Raw genomic sequence first — 6,020 nt, 5'->3', positions numbered from 1 at the left:
CTTTAACGTTCAGGAGGAGTCCCCCCCCTCCTCATCCCCAAGATAAGGTGCCAACTGTGTTATAGTCACCTTTTTTTGTTGTTGTTGCTTTCTCTGGGGAAAGAAAGAGCCCTGCTTTGTCTTGTATATAGTTTATAATGTTGACAGCACCCATCACCTGTGTGTTACTGTCAGTGTTACAGAACTGTGACCTCTTTTGTTTTTATTCCCCCTTCCTTCTCAGTTTTAGTAGCTAGTGTCAAAGTTACAATCAGCCACCCTCCCAACCTCAGCTGGTAGCTAGTTGCTCTTCTTGGGTCAGCATCCTAAAGGTGTTTCTGAGGAAGAGAAATGATTGTGCACTTCACCACTCCACTTCTCCCTTCTCTGCTAAAGCTAATTTTATAACAGCTGGGAAATGATCTGAAGGTGAATTTCCTGTTTAAGCACTTCCTATAAGGCAAGCATTTTTTGTTTACTTTTTAATAGCACTTGTTTAAAGAGGACAAAATATTGGTTAAATGCTGCTGGCTGGGAGAAAATAAAAGGCCAAATTCACAGGATTATTTCTGATCTACATTGTTTCCTCACTGATCTGCAGTGAAGTGTAAACTCTATTCACAAATTTTGGGGTTTTCTTTTTGGAGAGCATTTTGGTCTAACTTTGACAATAGTGAATAATAAAAACTGTGTATGAACTCCTGGTGTGTTCATACGCCATGAATTATATGGTTCTTTGACAAAAACTTGGTTAACACAAGCTGTGTCTGGAAAAAAAATCTCTGATCACCAAGTTCTATCCTCAAGCTCTCAGTTCAAAACTGGTTATCAAGTGAAAATGTAACAAGTGAAAAATGCTGAACTGCTGGAGGCAGAGCAGGTGTAAGCAGGGGCTTTATATTCTCTCTGGACCTGAGGGGGGAATAGATGAACTTACCAAAAATGCAGGGTTTGCAAGTAACCAAAATTCACCAGCTTCGAAATTACCTCATTGAACATTTTCAGTTTTATTTCACTGAAATTACCCATCATTCACCCTTGGGTGGTTTTCCTTGTTGAGAAGGAATGTTTCTGTGTCACCTTAAATCACTTTTTTTTTTTTTCCCCCCAAACCAGATGATTTAACCAGAAGTGTAAAGACCCACAGCCTCTGGCTCCTCTTGCTCCCACCTTGCTTCATACCGGGGTAGCAGCCAGGGGTCAAATTACCTCTTTAAACATGGAGGGAAAGAGTGCTTTCAGCTACACTAATGCCTCTTGAAAAAGCTTTTAACTCCTGCAAATAGAGGTGTAAGAATAGCCAGGTTTGATGGGAAATAGTGTTTTATCCCTCATGAAGTTGCAGCAAGAGCAGACCTCCAGAGGGGGCAGCTCATCAGCTGCATCAGCTTCCAAGGAAAATGGAGCATCTTCCTTAAATATTTCTGTTGTGCCAGACACTTCAGTTTGGGGCTTTTCTCTCTTGCTTCAGTTTTCCTGACTGTGTCAAATCAGCCCCTGTGACCGGCAGAATTCTCCACTTTGCCAAAACCAAACGTATTTGTAGGAAGCAGATTTTTGGCTGCTGCTTTCAAAGGAGCCTGAATAAATTAAAACCACCAAAGCACATTTACTCTGTCCAAAAAATCCTTTGAAAGTCCCAGCTCTCATTTCTTGTAGCCTGTCACTCAAACCAGGGGCACCCGAACAAAGCTTTAATTTCTCTCCTCCTTCCTCAAAAGGCTCTATTTACCTATATTTTTTTCTATACCCTAATAATCTCTGCACCTCTGTGGAGCTGCTTTACCAGAGCAGAGCAAATATAAATTTAATTTAACTCCCCTTCTGATGTTGTTCTGTGGTGCCAGCGAACAAATGGGGTAATTGGGTGTGAGACCAGATCTGGACTTCAGCTCTCATGAAAGTAGTAAAAGATGCCCACGAGACTGCAGCTCATGTCAGTGGGTACTTCAGGCAGACAGCAGAGGGTCATAGTTGGGCTTGGAGCATCCCAGGTAAGACAGGCATCTCTTCTCTGCCCATGGGGATGGAAAGGGTGATGTCAGCTCAGATCAGGCAGATAGAACCTTACTGTAGGTTCATGATGGATACCACAGTATCTGCCATAGGAAAGGTCAAAACGTGGATTTATGACCTGCTTCTCCAAGGTGAGGACAGGGAGAGAAGGAGATAAGCTCGCTTGATCCAGCATTAGATTTGCCATGATCCCCTGGAGGGAGACAAGACCTTCCCCACTGAGCCGTGGAGGGAAATTTTCCCTTGCCACAGTGCAAAAATTCATTTTAACATTCACCATCCTCACACATCTCAACTGACCCTGGTGCCTGACCCTCTTCATCCCCTGTGCTACTGCTGGTATCCTCACAGAGGCTTGGATCAGCTACTGGGAACTTCTCCAGTGGAGCATCTGTCACACCATTAAAACCATGGACACCAGCTCAGAAAGCAGACTGGGAGAGGAGACACCTGAATCTCCATCAGTCCAAAGGAGTATCTGTTCAGTGCCATCCTCGTCTGCCTTGTGAGGTGCAGCAGCTCACTGAGGTACAGCTGGTCCTGGGCCAGGACACGTGAATATTTCTCACCTGGAGAGTTTTTCTCCACTTCTGAATCAGGTTGAAAATATCTAAAATTTAAAAACAAACAAAAGAAAAAAAAATTATTGCCTTAAATATATATGAGCCCCTGAGGTATTTTATATGAAGTTTGGGTTTTATCTTCTTATAGTCAAACTTGCATGGCCATGAGGGGAGTGTGGTGACATTTAAAGCCAAAATTAATTTGCAAATGGAAAAAAAGCAAGAATTTAGGCTTCCATCCTGCAAAAGTTTAATAATTATCTGCCAAAACTGAGTTTTTCTTGCATATGGTTTTAGTGCCTCTGAGCTCTTGCAGTTTCTTCCATCAAAGGCATAAAATTCTTGGGGCATCACCAGGCAGAAGAGCTATTTATGGGGAAGAAAAAGAGCTGTCAATCTTCTCTGGACGCTGTGCCAACCTGGTGCCAGGGCAGGGCATTCCCTGTGACACTTTCAGCCACAGGGAGGTAAATGTAATAAGAGAAGGCAGCATTCTGTGTTCCATAATGCAGATGATCAAGCTGACTTTTTAATACATGAAAGGAATGCCAAACAAATGTGCAGCATAGCACAGAAGCTGGAAAAATAATATGCCCAGGCCTTTAAAAACAGTGGAGAGACTGGAAAAATTCTCCCTAATTCCTATTTGCAAACAGGTTCTGTATCTGGAGATTTCCTCTGCTGGTTTTTTCCCCTTCCTATGGCTTTTCTTACTTTGCCTCTCCTCGGTGAACCAGCTACAGCTCCAAACACTACTTACTGAATTTTTAAAGGTTTTATGTACGGTCCTTGTAGGATCAAGGCCCAGGAGAAAACCATTTACAATATTCAGGGTAAGAGTTTGCAGTTAAATTTCTTCCACTCTGCAAGAGAAGTCTGATAGGTATTAATAATAATAATAAAAGAAAACAATTTTAAAAAAAAATTAAAAGGCATTTGAACAGTGCAGGAGAAGTGTTAAATGCCACAAGGGAGAAAATATCCAGTAGCAATTTTGGGAGGCTGAATGGAGACAACTTTTTTTCCCTTTTCTTGTCTTTTTTTATTCTTGGCTAACGAGGGGAGATGTCCATGAAGGTGAATACGGGAATAAAGAGAAAGAGATTTTTTTCTGATACTTCCTCCATGAAAAATCATCATTAGTTTTGTAGGAAACACACAAAAAAAATGCTCCCAAATATGAAACTAACCATCAGCAAGCAGATCCCCCCCACATCTCGCTTCTCATTTAGATATTTCACCGTGAGAAGCATTTTAACCAGCTCTAGGTGTGTGTTGTCACTGCAGCCAGCCAAAGAGATGCTCGTCTTTGCTGAAGAAACACCAAAGTGGGTGGACACAGAGGAGGGAACTGCAGTTATTTCTGGCCCTGTGTGCCACATGTGGTAATTCCATTGACATGACAATTTTGAGTAACGTCAGGACACTTCTGAAGAGTTCATACATAAAGGATTAAATAAACCTCTGTAGAAAAGAAATGCAAATTCAAATCCACCGTATTCTATTAGTTTAATTACAGTAGCTATGAGACATAACTCAATTAAGCTTGAAAAAAAAGTCAATTACAGAACTTTCCTGCTGGTTTTTACAAGCTGCATTGATTTTTCTTTTCCTCCCTCCTTATTTCTCCCTCTACCCCTTGCTGGTTTTTTTATGATCTGTTCTAGAGCAGCATAATACATCTCCATTTTTTTTTTCAATTGAGTGAAAAATAGCTATTTTTCTGCATAGATCTGCTCTCAGCCCAAATCCACAGTGCAAAGATAAGAAAAGGTTGGTGCAATAAGCAACAACAACAACAACAAAACACCAAACAAATTTTCAGCAATGCAGGAAAACAAACAAACAGAAAAATCCCCCGCTCTGATGTGAGGCTGGCTGCGACTTTCCCACCCCGTTACAAAACAGCCCAGTAATGATTAACGCTCCCTGTTTTCCACAGGCTTTGCAGACACTCTGCTCTGTTCCCAGCTGCACAGATGACAGCATCCTCACTGTCCCCAGCTCCCTCGGGCTGCCTGGGGAAGAGATGCAAAAGCTGAGGTGCCTCCTCTGCCTGTGGGTGTCCCCATCAAGTTCAGGACATGTCCCAGGTCATGCAGTCGTCCTGGTTTGTGTGATTTGCAGAGTAAGACCCGGACACTACAGAAAGTAAGACCCTCATCACTGCCACGATGCCAGAGGGGAATAATTGCACCAACTTCAGAGGAGCAAAGGGCACCATTTAACTCCCAAATTAAGTCGTGAAGAATATGTGATTTATCCTATACTAACAAAAACATAAAAATCACATTTTGAGTAGTCTGGGTTTCAAGCTGGAAGTCCTCTGCAAAATCTCTCTAGGACACACACTAAACCCAAAGCAAATTAAATGGTGCACATGGTGCCCTATGAATGGCCAAAGCCCTTTCTAGCTGTTCTGGCAATTGAGAGGGTCTGTCTCATACAGCAGAACTTCAGACGTGTCTGTGCAATGGAAAATAAGTTTTTGGTTTATTTTCTCATGCCAGGAGGCAATCAGTTTATTCTTTTTTCCCAGGTTCTGACCCAAGGCATACAGTTAGCTCCAAAGTATATCTGTGTTTGTGTGTCAAACCCATCTTGCAAAGGAACAAAGGCTTTTAAAGAACACAAAGGAAATCAAAATAATATACTGTACAGATCGCTGTAAAATTGAGCTGTAGTGTAAGACCTTGTGCTTTAGAATTCACTAATGAGAAACTCAAATATGTATCATATTTATTTATTCTGGTAGGTAAAAGAAGAGGAAGAAGAAAAAAAAAAGAGTTTATATTCATTTCTGAAAAGCTGCAGCATGATGCTATGTACCAATTGTGCCAGTCCTGCTTTCTGTAAAATTATTGCCTGTTTTCATACTCCGCTAATAAAAAAAAAAAAAAGAAAAAAAAATCAAGGAAAATTTATTTTGTGAATCAGTCATTAAACACTACCTGAGGCTGGGACCTCATGGAAAAGGCTGCATAAAAAGGTGCAGAATAACAGCTTCTTGCTGTTGGGGTCGATGTCTCCAGCTGGAGTGGCAGCTGAAAAGTCGCCCTTGGCCTCAAGACACTAAAGAATTGGCTGCAGCTCCTTGTGCAAGGCAAGCACAAGGGCTCTACTCTCTCATCACCTTCCAGCACAAGCCAGGGAAAAAAATCATGCTTGATGAGGTGATGATGGGAAAGACCTGACCAGAGAGTGCATCTTTAAACAATGGTGCAGGATAAATTTGGCCATTCTCAAACAACTGGAACTTCCATGTGATTTTGAGGATGTTTCTATTCTTTAGGTGGAAGACCTGTCCCCTTCTGTAGGTCAAGCCATGGTGGGCTGTGCTCCAGAAGACAGCAAAGAAGCTTCTACAAAACTTGTTCCTCTACCTTGCTGCTCCCTCAGAGTTAGTTTGAAAGTCTCCTACAAGTTGAAACTGCTGCTTGGGCAAGAAGTTTCTAGCAATGT

Source organism: Myiozetetes cayanensis, unplaced genomic scaffold, assembly GCF_022539395.1.
Source record: "Myiozetetes cayanensis isolate MyiCay16 unplaced genomic scaffold, myiCay2020 scf12, whole genome shotgun sequence".
NCBI classification, from domain to species: Eukaryota; Metazoa; Chordata; class Aves; order Passeriformes; family Tyrannidae; genus Myiozetetes; species Myiozetetes cayanensis.
The sequence above is the reverse complement of the archived record's forward strand: the minus strand, read 5'-3'. Positions refer to the sequence as shown.